Here is a 21,193-nt window from a genome sequence, read left to right as displayed (position 1 = left end):
AAGAGTGTGGGGTAACTTACAAGTTCACCACACCTTACCATCCCCAGACAAATGGGTTGGTTGAGCATTTTAATAAAACACTCAAATGCATGATTATGGGACTCTGAAAAACTCAGGAGGAGATGGGATGTCCTGTTACCTTGCCTACTTTTTGCCTAAAGGGAGGTACCCCAAAAAGGAGTGGGCTGCAGCCCCTTTGAACTCCTCTTTGGTCACCCTGTTACAGTTCTATTAGCTCTTGTGAAAGAGGGGTGGGAGCAACTCTTGAAGCCCCCTAAACAAGATATAGTGGATTATGTGCTTGGCCTAAGATCCAAACCTCTTAGGTCAATTTTCTGAACTCTTTTCTCTGACACCTGATCGGACTACATTGTGTAAGTGTTAGAAATGGGGTTTTTGGTTGGCAGTCAGGTTACCCCCTGTCCAAGCAAAAGCCCTCACTCTAGTCAGGGTAAGTCACACACAATCCAAGATTATCCTGTGCCCACCCTCTGGTAGCTTGGCACGAGCAGTCAGGCTTAACTTAGAAGGTAATGTGTAAAGTATTTGTGCAATAAATCATACAATACCACTATATAGCACCACAAAAATACACCACACAGTGTTTAGAAAAATATATAATATTTATCAGGATAATTGTAGGTCAAAAAGAATAAAGTTGCAATGGGAAATTGTAGAGATATCACTGAAAAGTGATATAAAGTGTCTTAAGTCTTTAGAATATAAACAAAGTCTCTTTCAAGCACAAGTACCTGGTTTAGAGTGGAAAAATCTCCTCAGAGGGCCACAAAAGAAGAGGTGCGTGGAAAAAGGGTGTGTGCATCGATTTCTCCTCAGCACACATGGACTTGCGTCGTTATTTTCCACTCGGGGAAGTCGTGCGTCGTTTTCCGGCGCGCGGACAGTCTCTTTTCGTGGATCGCGGGGATTACCAGATGTCCCGGGTCTGTGCGTGGATTTTCCTGCTTGTTTTCCGGATGCGTGTCGTTCTGCGGGGCTGCGCGTCGAAATTACGATCTCACAGCAGGTGTCGTGTCGATTTCTCCTCTAGAGGTCGGGCGGCGTTGTCCTTGCGAAGCCGTGCGTCGGATTTTCGGTCGTCCCAAGAGCGTTGCGTTGCGTCGATCAGCGTCGGTGTACGGCGTTTTTCTCGCCGCGGAACAAGCTGTGCTTCAAAAGTTTCGGCGCACGGAGCGTCCAAGCGAAAGAGGGAAGTCTTTTTGGTCCTGAGACTTCAGGGAACAGGAGGCAAGCTTTATCCAAACCCTTGGAGAGCACTTTCACAGCCAGAGAAGAGTTCAGCAAGGCAGCAGGCCAACAGCAAGGCAGCAGTCCTTTGTAGAAAGCAGACAGGTGAATCCTTTGAGCAGCCAGGCAGTTCTTCTTGGCAGGATGTAGTTTCTGGTTCAGGTTTCTTCTCCAGCAAGTGTCTGATGAGGTAGGGCAGAGGCCCTGTTTTATACCCAAATGTGCCTTTGAAGTGGGGGAGACTTCAAAGAGTGGCTAAGAAGTGCACCAGGTCCCCTTTCAGTTCAGTCCTGTCTGCCAGGGTCCCAGTAGGGGGTGTGGCAGTCCTTTGTGTGAGAGCAGGCCCTACACCCTCCCAGCCCAGGAAGACCCATTCAAAATGCAGATGTATGCAAGTGAGGCTGAGTACCCTGTGTTTGGGGTGTGTCTGAGTGAATGCACAAGGAGCTGTCAACCAAGCCCAGCCAGACGTGGATTGTAAGGCACAGAAGGATTTAAGTGCAAAGAAATGCTCACTTTCTAAAAGTGGCATTTCTAGAATAGTAATATTAAATCCGACTTCACCAGTCAGCAGGATTTTGTATTACCATTCTGGCCATACTAAATATGACCTTCCTGCTCCTTTCAGATCAGCAGCTGCCACTTCAACAGTGTATGAGGGCAGCCCCAATGTTAGCCTATGAAGGGAGCAGGCCTCACAGTAGTGTAAAAACAAATTTAGGAGTTTTACACTACCAGGACATATAACTACACAGGTACATGTCCTGCCTTTAACCCACACAGCACCCTGCTCTAGGGGTTACCTAGGGCACACATTAAGGGTGACTTATATGTAGAAAAAGGGGAGTTCTAGGCTTGGCAAGTACTTTTAAATGCCAAGTCGAGGTGGCAGTGAAACTGCACACACAGGCCTTGCAATGGCAGGCCTGAGACAAGGAAAAGGGGCTACTTAAGTGGGTGGCACAACCAGTGCTGCTGGCCCACTAGTAGCATTTAATTTACCAGCCCTATACACATAAAGTGCACCTTACTAGGGACTTATAAGTAAATTAATAGTCCAATCAGGTATGATTCAAGGTTACCATGTTTTAAGGGAGAGAGCATATGCACTTTAGCACTGGTTAGCAGTGGTAAAGTGCGCAGAGTCTAAAAACCAGCAAAAACAGTGTCCACAAAGTGGAGGGAGGCAGGCAAAAAGTTAGGGGTGACTACCCTAAGGCTGTCAGGTCTAACAGTAAGCATACCATTGATACTGGAGACTGTTTACCTGTCAAAAGCAAGATGTATAGGCAGTCGGACCATGTCAGAGACTGTATTAAATCTGAGGTTCAGAAAATTCTTGACCTAGGAGTGATTGAGCACTCTGATAGCCCCTGGGCCAGCCCAGTGGTGCTTGTACCCAAACCTCATTCTCAGAATAGAAAAAGGAGAACAAGGTTCTGTGTAGATTACAGAGGGCTGAACACAGTCACAAAGACTGATGCTCACCCTATACCCAGGGCAGAGGAGCTGATAGATACACTGGCATAAGTTAAGTATCTCAGCACTTTTGATTTGGCCGCAGGGTAGTGGCAGATCAAACTATCAGAAGATGCTAAACCCAAAACAGCTTTCTCTACCATTGGAGGGTTTACTGCTATGTCTTTTGGTTTGAAGAATGCACCTGCCACTTTTCAGAGGTTGGTGAACACAGTCCTCCAAGATCTGGAAGCTTTTAGTACAGCATATCTTGATGCTATTGCTGTCTTCAGCTCCACTTGGGATGACCACCTGGTCCACCTGTGGAAAGTTTTGGAGGCCCTGCAAAATGCAAGCCTCACTATCAAGGCTTCAAAGTGCCAGATAGGGCAGGGGAAGGTGGTTTATCTGGGACACCTAGTAGGTGGAGAACAGGTTGAACCACTACAGGGGAAGATCCAGACTATTTTAGACTGGGCTCCCCTACAAAACAGACCCAGGTCAGAGCCTTTCTTGGTCTCACTGGGTATTATAAGAGGTTCATTAAGATCTATGGCTCCATTGTTGCCCCTCTTAATGACCTCACCTCAAAGAAGATGCCTAAAAAGGTATTGTTGACAGCCAGCTGTCAGAAAGCTTTTGAGGCGCTAAAGCAGGCTATGTGTACTGCACCTGTCCTAAAAAGCCTAAACTACTCCAAGAAGTTCATAGTCCAAACTGATACTTCAGAGGTAGAGGTTGGTGCTCTCCTTGCATAATCCAGTCTACACCAGTACAGGGACCCCTGGTCCCTGCTCTGGAGCAAAACTGGACAAAGGAAAGGGTAGTGACCACTCCCCTGTCCATCACCACCCCAGGGGTGGTGCTCTAAGCTCCTCCAGAGTTTTTAGAGGTGGTGCAGGGGTGCTGCAGTAAAGTTTCTCTGGGATGGCTAGAGGGTTGCTCCAAAATTTCTAAGACAGGGCAGGGTTGCTGTTTTGTCTTAGGTTTCCCACAGAGAGGTACATTTACCTCTTTGAGTCCAGCTGTGGTAGCTTTTGACTCCCTTGGCACAGACTCCACCCTAGGAGGGGTGTCTCCCACCACAGGAATGATATCCTTAGTGGTAGGGTGGGTAGGGGATACTTTGATACCTTTTTCACCTGTGGTCTGAGGAGGATCCTGAGGCTTCAGGGCTCCTTCACTTCTTTGCTCTTTAATCTCACTTGAGATTAAGGGAAACAATTCCTTGGATATACCCAGCATGGATGCATGGGTCATAAACTCTACTTCAGCCCAACCTAAGGCCTCTAGGTGATTTCCTAGGTGCCAATCTACAGGTAAGCTAGGTGACACCACCACCTGTTTAGGACCAGTAACTCTACCCCAACTAAGTGGCACTACAGCTAAGGGGAGAGACTGAGTGGAGTTGTTGACATCAGTCACTTGGTACTTCTGTCCACTGAGGTGTTGTGCATGTGACACTAGGTTTTCAGTCACTATTGTGATGCTGACACCTTTGTCCCTGTATGCCTTGGCCTCAACACCATTTATCTGAATTGGTTGCTTGTACTTATCCATGTTAAGGGGACAAGCAACCAAGGTGGCAAGGCCAGTGCCACCAGGTGAGACAGAAACCGTCTTGGGGGTTTCTACACCTACCCCAGTTTATATTATGGACCCAAATGTGAACCCAACTACACTTTTGTTATGACTATTGCAGGTAGTCCCACCACTAATACTACTACTACTAGGGGCTCTAGAAGTGGAAGTGGATGTAGTAGTGGTGGTAGGCTCACAGGCTTTACCTAGGCTGGATTTGTCCCCTAGCCTATGGCCTTTACCTCTGCACACATAGCACCAAGGCTTTTTAGTTTTTGCAGGAGAAGAAGAAGAAGAAGAAGAAGAGGTTTTATTCCCACCCCTAGAGACGTTTTCTGGACCTGATGAACAGTCTTTACTTTTGTGTTTGTCCCCATCCTTGTCCTGATACTTATCACTTTCTTTCTTCTTGTCCTTGTCACCCCCAGAATGAGCTTTTCTGCTTACTCTTGTTCTGACCCATCTGTCTGTCTTCTTTCCCAGTTCTTGGGGCGAGGTCAGATCTGAGTCTATCAAGTACTGATGCAACAAGTCAGACACACAGTTATTCAAACTATGCTCTCTCAGTAATAGATTGTACACACACCAATAGTCAAAGACTTTGCTGCCATGTAACCAGCCTTTTAAAGCTTTAAAAGAACAGTCCACAAAGTCAAGCCAATCCTGTGAGGCCTCTTTTCTGGTCTCTCTGAACTTAATTCTATATTGCTCAGTTGTGAGACCAAAACCACGTAAAAAAGCTGTTTTGAGTATGTTGTAATTGTCTACATCTTCCTCTCCGACAATGAGAAGTCTACCCCTCCCCTTAATAGAAAAGGACAACCAGAGAATAGCAGCCTACTGCCTTTGAGTGACTCTCTGAACTTTACAGGCCCTCTCAAGTGCAGAAAACCACTTGTAAATATCACTCCCCACCTTGTCTGGGGGAAATGTTTTGTGTAAGTTTCTGGAATCCAAGGAGTCCTCCCTGACTCTATAATCCCTGAAACTTGAGCTGTTGCTGTTGCCACCATGGGGTGCTAACCCCAACCTCTGCCTCTCCCTCTCCACTGCCCAGGCCTCCCTATCTAGGGCTAGCTGTTGCTGCTGCAGCCTTAGTCTTGCCCCCTCCAGTCTCAGTTTCCTGAGCTCTCTATATATAGAGCATTCCCCTGGAGTTGTGCAGTGTGACCCCTCAGACACTAAAGTGACATGAGAGTGGGCAGAAGTGGATCTTTCCCTAGTCTTAGTGACCCTTTCTACCTGTCCTCTGGGTGTAAAGGGAGCCCTACCTGTATGATTGCCCTCCCACTACCATGCACACGAGTTGTTCTGCTAGGGACTGCAAGATCCTTTGAGGAACCCTCCCCTGAGTCTAGAATATAATTCTCTGTCTCAGTGGGGTCAGGGTCTTCTCTCTCCTCCTCCTCCTCCTGGTCACCAGCTTGATCCTGGTCATCCTGGAGGAGGAGGCCTAAGAGCAGACTCTTGTTTGGATTCCTCCCCAAGTCAACTTTCTCTCTGCACACAGCACCTTCAATTCCTCGAAGGTCAGGTTCTCATAGGGAGAATCCATGAACTCAGAGCTATGTCCAGCTGCAGACATGGTGTTTGTTAGCATAGTGAAGGGTGTGCCTAACCTACCTAACCCCTCGTCTCTCAGAAAGAAGCTTAGAGCAAGGGCTATGCTTATACCCTATCTTGCCTAAACTTTAGAGACTAGATTTCTGCACTAGGTACTATGTATCTCCCTAGGTAAGGAGTGGTCTTTCCTGTGGAAAGCAGCAGGTGATAGAGTGATAATGTAATTTCAAGTACTTATCCCACCGCTGCACCACCAATTTAAGAGGCTGGCCTGGTGTGTGGTGGGTACCTATGGTACTTACACCTTATACCAGGTCCAGGTATCCCTTATAAGTGTAGTGTAGTCAGTGTCTAGAAGCCAGGCTCTCTAGAGGTAGTTGTGAATGAACAGCCAAGGCTTATCTAGGAAACATGCAAAGCTCATACAATACCCCTCTAGTCACACTTAGTACTTATACACATGAAAGAAAACACCCAGTGCTACAAAAATAAAGGTTCTTCAGTTTGGTGACACAAATACCAAAAATACCATAGAGACTATACTCCCTTAGGAGGTACGTAATGCATAACTTATATACACTAGTATGCAGACATAGGCATAAAAACAGCTAGAAAACAGTGCAATTAGTGTAAAATCACAATAGTAAGAAATGTGCCTAGAGGGAACACAAACCATATACTAAGAAAGGGGAATGCGAATGTCGGTCCTCCCCCTAGGCAAGTGCAGTGTGTAGAGGGGAACTGGGAGTACTAGGAAAGCCCAAAGGTAAGTACCACAACCTACCCCAGCCACAAGGAAAGCAGGAGTAAATCACAGTAACTTTTCCAGAACACACACAGAGAAGTAAAGAAGAGTATTGCAAAACCCAGAGGAGACTGCAAGACACCAACAGAGGATTTCTGGACAAGAAGACCTGTGAAAGAAGGGGACCAAGTCCAAGAAGCACAGAAGAGTCCAGGAAGGTCAGGAGCCCCTTCCCACTAGGATGAAGGTATAAAAGGTGAACCACCGGTGAAAAAGAAGAGTCAGCACTGCACCCAGGAAGACTAAGTCGGGTTCCTGGAGGATGCAGGTGATGTCCCACGCTGAATGGAGGATTGCAGTCAGGTTTGTGTCATTGGAGTCTGCCAACAAGCCTTGGCACATGCAAAGCTCGCTGTTAGTTGAAAATGGCACTGCCGGGAATCAGGAGGGACCAGGTAGACTCTACACAGGAGAGAGAGGCAGAGGGGGACCTCTGCGACACAGAGAGCCTGCAGAAGAGGCCCATGCAGCACTACGAAAAAGGCTCCCACGCCGCCGCAGAACCACTCAGGGAGGTGGGCATCACAAGAATGAGTGCTGGGGGCTGGAGATTCAAGATGCACAAAGATCTTGGAGGAAGGATGCCAACAATCCTTGGCAGCTGCAAAGGATGCAGTGCACGGGATACAGTCTTGCGTGGGGAGGCAAGGTCTTACCTCCACCAAAGTTGGACAGTGGGAAGAGAAGACCATTGGAACCACTTCAGTCCACCACCCATGATGCAGGATCCACGCAACTCAGAAGAAGAGAGGATTCACTCAGCCGGTCGTCGTTGCAGTTGGTGCCTGCTGAAGCAGGGGAGTGACTCCTTCACCCCAAGGGAGATTCCTTTTTTCTTCTGATGCAGGCTGAAGACGGGTTGTCCTCAGAGGATACACAACCAGGGAAATGTTGCAGTTGCTGGAAGGAGACGGAGATACAATTTTGCAGGAGGCGTCTTGCTTCTTTGTTGCTGCTTGTAGGGTCCTGAAGAGTCCAGATGCAGTTTTCCTGGTCATAAGTCAAAGTGGAGGATGCAGAGGATTCCTGCTGGAGTCTTGCAATCTGAATCTGAGGAGCCACCAAAAGGAGAGACCAAAAATAGCCCTGAAAAGAGGATTGGTCACCTAACAAGGTAAGCACCTATCAGGGGAGGGCTCTGATGTCACCTGCTGGTACTGCCCACTCAGATGCTCCCAGAGTTCCCTGGCAACCTTGAATCTAAGATGGCAAACCCCTCTGTAGGAGCTCTGAACACCACCACTGGGGTGATGATGGACAGGGGAGTAGTCACTCCCCTTTCCTTTGTTCAGTTTCACCCCAGAGCAGGGACTTGGGCTCTCTGAACCAGTGTAGATTGGTTTATGCAAAGAGGGCACCAAATTTGCCCTTCAAAGCATTTCCAGTGGCTTGGGGAGGCTATACCTCCCAAGCCTGTAACACCTATTTCCAAAGGGAGAGGGTGTAAACACCCCTCTCCCAAAGGAAATCCTTTGTTCTGCCTTGCTGGTCTCAAGCTACTCAAGCAACAGGAGGGCAGAAACCTGTCTAAGAGGTGGCAGCAGCTTGGGCTGCCTGGAAACACTCAGAAGGCTTTAATGGCAATACTGGGGGTCCTCTAAGGAGCTCCCAGAGTGTATGGAATAATACAACCAATGCTTGCAAAAGCCTTGGGGTATAATTCCAACATGTTTGATACCAAACATGCCTATGTTCGGAGTTACCATTATGTAGCTGGACATTGGTAGTGACCTATGTCCAGTACATGTGTAAAATGGCATCCCCACACTCACGAAGTCCGGGACAATGGGCCTTGAGTTCATGGGGGCACCTCTTCTTGTGCAGGGGTGCCCTCCCATACAGGTACTATGGGCCCTGCTTTTGGGCTAGAAGGCTTACCAAAGGGGCGACTTATAAGTGGCCTGGTGAAGTGAAAAATGGCAGTGAAAGGGTACTTGCACCTTTTCACGCTGGCTGGAAAGGCAGTCCTGTAGAAGCCTTTGTATGGGCTCCCTAAGGGTGGCAAAATATATGCTGCAGCACATAGGGATCCCCTGGAACCCCAATGCCCTGGGTACCTAGGTACCATATACTAGGGACTTTTAAGGGGCACCAGTGTGCCAATTGTGGGTGAAATACAGAGTTTTGGGAGGGAGAGCATAAGCACTGGGGTCCTGGTTAGCAGGATCCCAGTGAACACAATCAAGCACACTGACATCAGGCAGAAAAAGGGGTTAACCATGCCAAGAAAGAGGGTACTTTCCTACAAAAAGTGACAAAATAGCCTGTGGATGAAAAAGGGAGAAGTTACTCAGTCACACATTTCCCAATCAGACATGCACATGTTCCTCTGGGCTCCCATAGAGCTGGTTGGACAGGGACAGGACATCCCTGATAAGAAGTTCTAGATCCTCTGTGCTGAAGGTAGAGGCCCTATCACCTGCTTTGCCTGGCAGCCTGACTTTCACAGGTGGGTAACAACAGCAAAAAAACGAGGAGCTCTTATTGGCTGCAGTGTTAGGCGGTAAAGAGCTTTTTTTCAATATGATGCATACAAGTACATGGCAGATGCGATCAGTGATGGAGACGGACACAGCCATTGGCTTTTGTGCATAGCCGTCACACATATTAGGCTAAGGCAGGTACCGTCATGGACGTACCACCTCCTACTCGGTCAATGTATGCTGATGACCGTGGGGTAGCAAATGTCCTGGCCGCAAGGTCAGGCATCTGCCATTTTAGGGTGTGAAGCTGGGCATCTTTCCATTGCTAGTGTGTCACCAGCATTCAAAATGGAGGCTAGTGTTTCTCTCAATGTCAGATATGAACAACACTGTTCTTGGCAAGATATGACACAATAAAATGTTAACAGTGACTGTGTGTGACATCGATAGTTCAGCGGGGTAAGTATTACCTCTGTTGACGGTATTTAAAAAATAATTGTTAAAAATTTGCAAATAATACATTTTGAATGTATTATTTGCACATGATAAAAAAAAAAATGAATGAAAAAATATTTTTTTTGATGTTTCAAAGATTTGATAGCAATGTGTGTACCTGTATTACACAATGCAAGTCCTAATGTTTCCAAGACTTAAGATGTGTGTTGATGTCAAAACCACGGTCTGATCACTTCAGCTGATATTTTCCTTTCCATACATACAGACCTCTGAACCCAGCCATTGGTAGGAAACAACTGCCCCAAGAAAACTATCCAAAACTTGCCACCACGGGGGAAAGGGATGTCATAAATATATTTTGGCTAAATAGGCAAACTATCTAGAATTTGTGTGAGCAGTTGCAGCCTGAGATCATATCTCACAACATGAATCCAACAGCCATGACACCAATGGTGAAACTCATGGCAGTACTGCATTTTGTGGTCAGTGCCACTTTTCAATACACTAAAGCAGTATCTGGGTCCATGTCCCAAACAACTTTCAATGTTGTGCTACAGGAAGTCCCTGCTTCCTTGATGAGACATATCCACAGCTTCATCCAGTTCCCACATCAACAGGATTTAGACACTGTGAAGGGAGGTTGTTATGCTTTGGGTGGACTACCACATGTGGAGCAATAGATGGCACGCATATTGCCTTGGTGCCACCGTATACAAGGGAACAGGTGTACCGCAGTTGGAAGAACTTCCATTCCATCAATGTGCAAGCTGTCTTCTTACCGGATTTATACATCTTAAGTGTGTGTGCCCACTCCCCTCGTTCAACACATGATTCATTTGTACTACAGAATGGCACCATACCCATACAGATGTCATAACTTGGACCAGATAGGGCCTGTCTTGTTGGTAAGTACAGCATGATGAGGATATGTTGCCTGAATCATAGTTTAGAAAGGGAGAACAGCTTGATGTGTAAGCAATCTGTTGATGTGTTGCTTCCATGTAGGAGACTCAGCTGAACCTGGTTATTGGCACCGCTGAGGAACCTAACAATGCCAGGGGACGTTCACTTCAGTGATGCCCATGGAGGGACACAGAGGCCAGTGGAGTGGGCTCTCAGGCTCTTGAAGGCCAGATTTAGGTGCCTGGACAAGACCGGTGGAGCCTTCCTCTACCAATCAGGTGTGCCAAATCACAGTTGCCCACTGCATGATACATATCGCCCTGCGATGGAACATTCCTTTTTTTGCAGAGGAGGGAGACCATGATAAGCCACCCAGTGAGGATATTGAAATGCTCAATGAAGATGACAGTGGTGAAGAAGAAGGAGTTGACTTAAGTCAAGATGTGATTAACCAATTCTTCACCTGACTGTAAGTGTACCTTTACAAATTGTCATCTCCAATGTCTGAACAACTTGTGACATAGGGAACATATCAGTCCGCAATGGTAATTTGTTAGAAATGGTCAGTGCAGGAAAGTCCATAACAAAGATGTTAGTGTATCAGAGTTTCCCTACATTAACTACTGGGTCAATTGCCATAGAGTAACTTCGCTTGTGCTAAGTATGTGCATCTTCCTTATTTGTCATGTGAGTCAAAATGTATATTTTAAATCATTAATAATCCCTTGTTTGTCTGTTTTAGGGTCACCATATCATCTTCTTTTGGACATTTCAAAGTTGGGACATTTGCAGTGATTTGTTGTTTGGAAGTACAAAGTGAACATGTGTTGATCCTGGGACAAATACATACTTTGGGATGGACAGATCTTGTACAGGGACAACTTGCACCCTGATAGAATGGAAGTTCAGGAGATTGTATCAGACCTGTTTTTTTTGTGTTGGTGCCATCCAAGCAATATGTGCCACTTTATTTGCTCTAACCAAATGTGTATGCCAAGCACTAGCCTACCATTCTCCTTTCACATTTGCTATATCTTAAGTTTGTGTTCAGTGGTGGTAGCTGTTGATATGTCTCATAGTTGCTACCAGCTCTTGTTTAGTAGCACACCATTGAATGTTGGTTGTGTAATTGAAACAGATACTTCCACAGTGTATTGTAGTGGTCATGTGTCCTCACATTTTGATGGTGCCATGTTGTGTTGGTGTTAATGATGTAGGATTCCTATTGTGAGGGCAGGCAGTGTGGCTCCAGCTTAGGTCATGTATCCATGATAGTTTGCCTATTCAATTTTCTCCCATGTGATATTCCTTTTTTTCCATGATGTCATAGTCAGGGAGTGTCCATCTCTGAATGGAACACCCAGTGCAGCGCCACTTTTCTTGCAACCCTTAGTGCCCCCCTAATGCCACAATGTGGGCGCCATATTTAAAATGCGGCCCACCATGGTAGTTAGGTGTCTACTGCAGGAAAGTACCATCTTGCCTGGCATGTTACCCACATTTTTACTTGTATGTCAGTTTGTTTTTGCCTGTCTCACTGGGATCCTGCTAGCCAGGACCCCAGTGCTCATAGTTTGTGGCCTGAATGTGTGTCCCTGTGTAGTGACTAACTGTGTCACTGAGGCTCTGCTAATCAGAACCTCAGTGCTTATGCTCTCTCTGTCTTTAAAATTGTCACCATAGGCGAGTGACCATTTTCACCAATTCTAATTGGCACATTGAAACACCCTTATAATTCCCTAGTATATGGTACCTAGGTACTCAGTGTATTGGGGTTCCAGGAGATCCCTATGGGCTGCAGCATTTCTTTTGCCACCCATAGGGAGCGCAGACAATTCTTACACAGGACTGCCACTGCAGCCTGAGTGAAATAACGTCCACGTTATTTCACAGCCATTTTACACTGCACTTAAGTAACTTATAAGTCACCTATATGTCTAACCCTCACTTGGTGAAGGTTAGGTGCAAAGTTACTAAGTGTGAGGGCACCCTGGCACTAGCCAAGGTGCCCCCACATAGTTCAGGGCAATTTCCCTGGACTTTGTGAGTGCGGGGACACCATTACACGCGTGCACTACATATAGGTCAATACCTTAATGTAGCTTCACAATGGTAACCCCGAATATGGCCATGTAACATGTCTAAGAACATGGAATTGTCCCCCCATGCCAAATCTGGTATTGGGGTGCCAATCCCATGCATCCCCGGGGCTCCAGCATGGACCCCGGGTACTGCCAAACCAGCTCTCTGGGGTTTTCACTGCAGCTACCGCTGCTGCCAACCCACAGACAGGCTTCTGCCCTCCTGGGGTCTGGGCAGCCCAGTCCCAGGAAGGCAGAACAAAGGATTTCCTCTGAGAGAGGGTGTTACACCCTCTCCCTTTGGAAATAGGTGTTAAGGGCCTGAGAGGAGAAGCCTCTCCAGGCCTCTGGAAAGGCTTTGAAGGGCACAGATGGTGCCCTCCTTGCATAAACCAGTCTACACCGGTTCAGGGAACCTCCAGCCCTGCTCTGGCGCGAAACTGGACAAAGGAAAGGGGAGTGACTACTCCCCTGTCCATCACCACCCTAGGGGTGGTGCCCAGAGCTCCTCCAGTGTGTCCCAGACCTCTGCCATCTTGAATCCAGAGGTGTGAGGGCACAATGGAGGCCTCTGAGTGGCCAGTGCCAGCAGGTGATGTTAGAGACCACTCCTGATAGGTGCTTACCTGACTTGGTGGCCAATCCTCCTCTGAGGGCTATTTAGGGTCTCTCCTGTGGGCTTTTCCTCGGATATCGAATGCAAGAATTCACCAGAGTTCCTCTGCATCTCCCTCTTCGACTTCTGCCAAGGATTGACCGCTGACTGCTCCAGGACGCCTGCAAAACTGCAACAAACTAGCAAGAAGACTACCAGCAACATTGTAGCGCCTAATCCTGCCGGCTTTCTCGACTGTTTCTTGGTGGTGCATGCTCAGGGGGCTGTCTGTCTTCACCCTGCACTGAAAGCTAAGAAGCAATCTCCTGTGGGACGATGGAAACTTCTGCTTCACCGGTCCTCTGGGTCCCCTCTTCATCATGACGAGCGTGGTCCCTGGAACACAGGTGCTGGATCCAAGTGACCCCGACAGTACAGTGGTCCATCTGTCCAAATTTGGAGGAGGTAAGTCCTTGCCTCCCCTCGCCAGACAGTAAACCTGTGTACTGCGTGAACTAAAGCTGCTAGGGCTTCTCTGCACTTTTGCAAGGAATCCTTCATGCACAGCACAGCCCAGGTCCCCAGCACTCCATCCTGCATTGCTCAACTCTCTGAGTTGAACACCGGCTTCATGGGACCCTCCTTTGTAGTGTTGGGATGACTGCCATGCTCAGTTTTCTTGAACCCGTGTTCAAGTACTTCTGCGGGTGCTGCCTTCTTCTGCGTGGGCTCTCTGTATTGCTGAGCGCCCCCTCTGTCTCCTCTTCCAAGTGCCGACCTCCTGGTCCTTCCTGGGCCTGGGCAGCACCCTTTTTCTTCAACCGCGACCTTTGCAGCTAGCAAAGCTTGTTTGTGGTCTTTCTCCAAAGAAACAACTCTGCATCCTCCAGCAGGCCGTGGGACATCTTCTGTGCAAAGAAGAGAAGTTCCTGGCACCTTCCGTTGTTGCAGAATCTTCAGCTTCTTCCACACGGAGGCAGCCATTTTGCACCTTCATCCGGGGTTTAGTGGGCTCCTGCCTCCCTTGGACACTTTCGTGACTCATGGACTTGGTCCCCTTCCTTTACAGATCCTCAGGTCCAGGAATCCGTCTACAGTGCTTTGCAGTCAGTTGTGGTCTTTGCAGTATCTCCTATCACGACTTTAGTGTGTTTCTGGGGAAGTAGGGTCACTTTACTCCTTCTTTTCAGGGTCTTGGGGTGGGGTATCTTGGACACCCTTAGTATTTTCTTACCCTCCCAGTGACCCTCTACACACTACACTAGGCCAGGGGTCCCTAAGTGGTTTGCATTCCACTTTTTTAGTATATGGTTTGTGTTGCCCCTAGGCCTATTGCATCCTATTGTATTCTACAGTGTTTGCACTACTTTTCTAACGGTTTACTTAGCTGATTTTGGTTTGTGTGTACATTTTGTGTATTTTACTTACCTCCTAAGGGAGTATATCCTCTGAGATATTTTTGGCACATTGTCACTAGAATAAAGTACCTTTATTTTTAGTAACTGAGTATTGTGATTCTTGTGATATAGTGCTATATGATATGAGTGGTATAGTAGGAGCTTTGCATGTCTCCTAGTTTAGCCTATGCTCCTCTGCTATAGCTACCTATATCAGCCTAAGATGCTAGAACACTACTAATCTACTAATAAGGGATAACTGGACCTGGCACAAAGTGTAAGTACCATCCGGTACCCACTATAAGCCAGGCCAGCCTCCTACATCTACCATCAGAATTGTTTACGCTAGTCCAGCGTTTGGCAGGATTAGAGTCAAACATTCTGCCGCTAATCCTGCAAAGCACCCAGTGGCCCATTGTAACCAATGGAAGCCTCCTTTTAACGCCTGCTCTGAGCATGCATTACATGTGCCAAAAAAATGGTGCAAGGAGATCTCTTAGATTTCATTGCCCCATTTGTTTGGCCCTCTTAATTGGGGAATGCCCCCTTTGCATACAGTATGCCTGGCACAGGCATAATGTATCGCAAAGGGTAACAAAGTGGTGCAATTCATGCATTGAGCCACTTTGTAAATATGGTGTTTACAAATATGGTGTATGGTGTTTTGGGCCTTCCAACGCCACATTAGCCTCATGAAAATGACACTAATGTAGGATTGGAATGTCCCTAGGGGCTCTTAAATATGCCCCTCTGTCACTGGATTAGAGTACACTATCTTTATTCTGTCTTATACATCTAGCTTTTTTTAGCCACCGACTAGTCCTGGCTAGCTGTATTATGTCAGCTCATCCAAGCACAAAGAAACCTGCCCATGCGAGTGATGCTGGATACATACCTTTTATACTCTATATCAGAACATAATCCGCAAAAAACTATTTACTTATTTCTTTTGCAGTTAATAAGCATGGTTCTGCAACACCAATGCAGATTTTTACTCAGAACATATTGGTTTGTGAAAGCAGTACGTTAGAAATAGAATGGATTAGACAATATATTGTGATCTTTACCCATAATAAATCACAGTCACATGCTAACAGTTTAATCCATTCTTGTCCAAGGAGGAGGTGCTTGGGAGCACGAGTAAACTAAATGACAATGAGCTCTTGTTAACCTCATCTTTTCCCACTCATCAGAGTCTGGTGGTGGCAGTGAGGCTCAGCGACGTTACCAAGTCTGTTCCAAGTGGGAAAGGGACAGTCTATGTGTGAAATGCTCTCCAGGTTTGGTCTCTGGCACAGCTACAGCAGGAAACTGTATCTGCCTATCAACATTTCTAGCCAACTATGTTTTCTTATGTAAACCAGTTTCACAAACGTAAGAGCTACCTGATTAAACACACTAACATTTGGCTACCAGCCAGTGCCAAGCTACTCAGAGTGCTAATCAAGCATTGACATTGCAGGGTGAATACATACAGACACAGGCAAAACATGTTGACTGCTGACAAGAAGTAGGAGCTGCTTCCTGCGGGCGAGAAAAATGGCTATTACTGCTGTATGCAGGGAGCTGCATGGGGCAGTGGAGCCTTGGGAGCCACTGCACAAACGCCCAACTACACTATGGTGAGTGCCCTGGGTGGCACCAGGGCATTCACATTTACGATTCAGGGTCCTGGAATCCCAAGGGCTAAAATCAGCCCGGGGGGCATGTACCCCCCCGGACAAGAAGCATGCCAGGACCTGGGGGATGGGGTCCCTGGGGCTGAAATCAGCCCAGGTAGGAGAGAGGGGGCACATGCCATCCTCCATCAAGGAAGCATACTGGGCCCAGGGGGATGTGGCCCCCAAGGCTGAAATCAGCCAAGGGAGGGAGGGGGCTGTGTTCTTTCCTGGCCTTGACAAATAAAAAGCGCCAGGCTTGGGGATGGGTTCCCAGCAGCTGAATGTGGGCCAGGAGGGTTACCTACATGCCCCTTTCCCCCTGATAATAAAGCCAAACCTGGGGGATGAGGTCTCCAGGGCTGAAATTGGCCCAGAAAGGAGGGATGTGTGACACCCTTACACAAAAAAGCACTCTCAGCCCTGGGGGATGAGGTCCCCTGAGCTGAAATCTGATGAGTGAGGGGGGGTGCATACCCTGTCCCCCTGATAAGCATGCCAGGCCCTGGCAGATGGGGTCCCCAGGGCAGAAATTGACCCGGGGAGAGGGGATGCATGCTCCCCTCCCCTGATAATCATGCAGGTCCTCGGGGAATGTGGCCTCCACGGCCAAAATCTGACTGGGAAGGAGGACCATGCGCGCACCAGCAACCCTATATTTATAGGAGTGGCTCTTGCGGATGGGGCTTAATGAGGCTTGGGGAAGGGGGCCACATGCCCTCTTCCGTTGAAAAAAAATATAGGTAAAACAAGACTGTGTTATTTGCAGGGGTGGGCGGTGAACTTAACTCCGCTCCACTAGCTGAGTTCACAGAGTTTTGGCACTCTGCGCTCCAAGGGGAGTGCAGAGTTTGGCAAAAAAAACTGCCAGTTGTCAGTGGAGTGGAGTTCACTGACGCATTATGACCAGCTTTGTAAGGATGAAGTTTCTGTCATTCCTCTGTTATTATTCCTTCCATTTTGGTGCTCTCTGATCCTCTTTTGAGTGGCTACTTGATAATTTTCTCCTAGTAACCCTAACCCAGAGTGCTAAGAAGCAACGAGAAGCAGTAACCATACAGGAGGCATTTTCAAGCACACCATCAATTATACAGCAGCAGTCAAGCCAAGTAACCACCTACCAAAACACATTGCAGTGAAATGTAACAATATGGGTGCAAGTCCCATCCTATTGCAGGCACCCCAATAATGACCTGTAATGATCTGTCAAATGTTTCTGTCTTCCTGGTTTGGATTGCCACTCCCATAAATGAAGACGATGGTCAACATGTTGAATGGTTTGAACATCTGTTTGAACAAAATGCCATGAGAGCCCCAAGATATGAAAGCAGGTACTGACGAAGAGATTAAAACCCTCCCTGCAGATCATCTTAGGCTGGAAGTGCAGCAAAAGTTAAAATTTGGTAATTTTAAATAAACACGAGCTACATAATCACTACTTGTGGGCAATACTATTTGCTACTGGTTTACTTAATCTATGCATTAAGAGGAGTAATAAGGGCCGTATCGCATGCAAACCCACTTGCAAGATGGCCGCGCTGTGTGCAGGCCTCATGTCTAATGCTCTAATTGTCGAACTTGTGTTTCGGGTGGGTGCAAGAGTGAAATGTAATCACAGACAAGGGGACAGGCTTTGCATGTGTGCGGGCATTATGCACAGTGGGCTACCTGTCCCTCCAGAGCCAAGTACAGAGAGGGATGTAGGCCAAAGGTGGTACATGTACATATTTCTTTTCTACAAGTAGCACAGCTCCATTACTCACCTTACTTGCACCGATTCATTGCTCCCTCTCGCTTTAAATTCATGCTGAAGAAAAGAAAGGAAGGGCCTTCCTCCATGGCTTCGGATGTGCCAGGAGACTTATTGCTGGATTTTTTCTGTATTGTTTATCGATTGAATGATGTGGTTGACCACCACATCTTGACAGAGGGGGTGGGTGAGCTGAAGCAACATTCTTTTCTGTGGACAACGGGTGACTTCTCTGCTTGTTTTTGAAGGGTGAGAGATCATTTCAGCTGTGTTACTGGCTTTCATGTAACAGCTATGTGTTTTAGTCCAAGACATAGGCCCTCATTAAGACCCTGGCGGTGAGTGATGAAGTGGCGGTAATACCACCAACAGGCTGGTGATAATTACTGCCAAATTATGACGATGGCATTGATAACTCCCATAAACAGCCAATGTACCACACCAACCACCAGGGCGGAAACAACACTCACCACGACGGTAGCCGTCAACAGCCAGGCAGGAGACAAATACACGCCCACCATCTTAAGGCACTGCAAACCACCACCAACGCCATCGAAAGCCTGGGGGAAACACATCACTGAAGAGAAAAATCTCACCATCAGAGACACAGGGAATGTCAACACCAGGACAGTGCGCGCTCTATGGACGTCTAGAATGCAGAAACCAAGCACTCTCAGGATAATGTAATTTATGCATTATGATGATATGTTATTGTTTAACCTTTTGCATTGCAGAATTTAATCCAAAAGATTCATTCTTAAAGTGCTTGTAAATAAAGTACATTTGCCATGTATTGCTGCAGGCTTTCAGAGTGTGTTTCAGGGTGTGGTCCCTTTCCAGGTCTTTCTAGAAGCTTTCCCTGCAGCATGCCTGGGTGTGCTTGTGGGCTGGGCCAAGACTCTATAAAAGGGAGCCAGCCCAGCTCCACGTCCTCACTATTCAGAGGTCCCGGTGCAGAGAAGCAGCAACTTCCTGAGCTCCTGTTCCGGAGGCCTACCTTGATCTTCCAGGCCTCTGCCCCTCATGCTACAGTGGTGATTCCTTAGTCAGGGCGGTAGGACAAAGGTTGGGTTGGGCCCCCGACCCCGTAATCGAGTGCTCTCAAATTCTTGGGCCCTAATTCCTTGCATATTTAACGAATTACCCTGGTGCATGTAAGTTGCGCTTGAGCGTTCTGTGGAATTTGCATGCTGTTACTTGAATCGGCAAGACGCGCAATTCGTTCCCCGTGTTTGGTTCATGGTATTCATTGTGCGCTACCATTTCTTGGCATTTACATGGTGGCTTTCGAATCGGCAAGACGCGCGATTCTTTCATCGGGTTTAATTCATGATATTCATTGTGTGCTACCATTTCTTGGCATTTACATGGTGGCTTTTGAATCGGCAAGACACGCAATTCTTTCATCGGGTTTAATTCATGATATTCATTGTGCGCTACCATTTTTTGGCATTTACATGGTGGCTTTCGAATCGGCAAGACGCACGATTCTTTTCCCTCGTGTTTAACTCATGATTTTTATTGTGCGCTACCATTTCTTGGCATTTACATGGTGGCATTTGAATCGGCAAGACGCACAATTCTTTCCTCGTGCTTAATTCATGTTATTCATTGTGCGCTACCATTCCTTGGCAGTTACATGGTGGCATTTAAATCGGCAAGACGTGCGATTCTTTCCTCATGTTTAATTCATGTTGTTCATGGTGCACTACCATTCTAAGGCATTTACTTGGTAGTACTCGAGTTGACAAGTCGTGTGATTTAGTTCTGAATCTATGTTGTACTATTCATGGCGCACAATCCTTCTATGGTGTTTATTACCTAAGTAAAAATCTGCAATGTGCGCAATTCATGTTTCAGCATTTTGAGATAACAAAAAAAGGTCAGAGTTTTCTAGATGGAATGTTGTATGTTCCTGAAATGTATTCTTAACAGAGATTCATATGATGGTTCAGAACTTATTCAGATTATTTCCTGATTTTCATGCAATACAAAAGTACTTGAATTTGAAAGTTCATTTAACCTCTCTTGATTCCCTCACAGGTATTCAGTCATCTCGAGGCCTAGTCATTTTAAGTTTATTCCTAGGTTGTTCATGTTTTCAGATTAACAATGCTTAGAGTCATAGTCTAGTACTGATTCCATTAGATGTAATTTTGATGTTGCGTGTTTTAACCTTTTGCTTCCTACAGGTCTCCTTCCCAGCTGTTCCCTTCCTAATCCCCTTTTCCCCACTTGGACTCTCTTAGACTCTGTGACAAATCTAATCAGAGTATTGGAGCTGTCTTGTGGTGGAAGTGTTGGGAACGTGCACAGACCCCGAGGATCTGGTGACTCTGACAGAATAGTGAGCCCACTAATTATTATCCTCCTGGTTTGTGTATGTTCTCAGCATGGCCACAGTGGACGAGCTAGTAAAGGCTATCACCCAGCTCCAGTCAGAAGTGGGATCATCAAAAGATTTGACAAATAGTCTATCTGAGAGGGTGAGTCAGTTACAGGATAAGGTAGAGAAGAAAGAACAAAGTCCCACAGGTGTGTCTTGGCCAGGTACTTCTTCTCAGACTTCTGGAGGTAATCCGACTAACATTTCCTTCAATGTTCCTTCAGCCATTCCTTTAGCTCACCCAGAACGCATCTCAGGTGATCCCTTGAAAGCGCAATCTTTCCTGGTTCACGTGGAATTGCACTTCACATGCAGACCACATACTTTTCCCGATGCCCAGTCCAGAGTAGCTTTCTTGTTGTCATATCTGTCTGGAGATGCAGCTACTTGGGCTATTCCTCTTGTGCGCAAAGATAGTCCCCTGTTGTACAACTGGAGAAATTTTGTTCGCAAATTTCAACGAGTTTTTGATCGAAGAACTGTAACACTGTCAGCAGATCGTGAACTATTAGACTTACATCAGGGGAATCAGGATTTAGGCCCTCATTACAACATTGGCGTTAAAAGCCGCTTACCGCCGTGCAGAAGACCGCCAACACACCGCCGCGGCTGCGGAATCCCGCCACATCTATTATGACCCACAGTTCGGAGTCCGCTGAAATTCAGACACCCACACAACTCCGCCACACCAAAGGTCAGTGATAAACTGGCGAAAACAAAACCTCCACCGTCACGCCAACAGAAACACGCCCATGCTATTACGACCCACGAATCCACGCGGCGGTCTTACAACCGCGGTATTCCATTGGCGGTACACACCACTGCGCTCAAAATACACACACATCTCCAAAACACCGCCACATTGGACAAATCAAAATACACACGCCTG

This window comes from Pleurodeles waltl, chromosome 4_1 (genome assembly GCF_031143425.1).
Source record: "Pleurodeles waltl isolate 20211129_DDA chromosome 4_1, aPleWal1.hap1.20221129, whole genome shotgun sequence".
NCBI classification, from domain to species: Eukaryota; Metazoa; Chordata; class Amphibia; order Caudata; family Salamandridae; genus Pleurodeles; species Pleurodeles waltl.
This window is presented reverse-complemented; position numbering follows the sequence as displayed.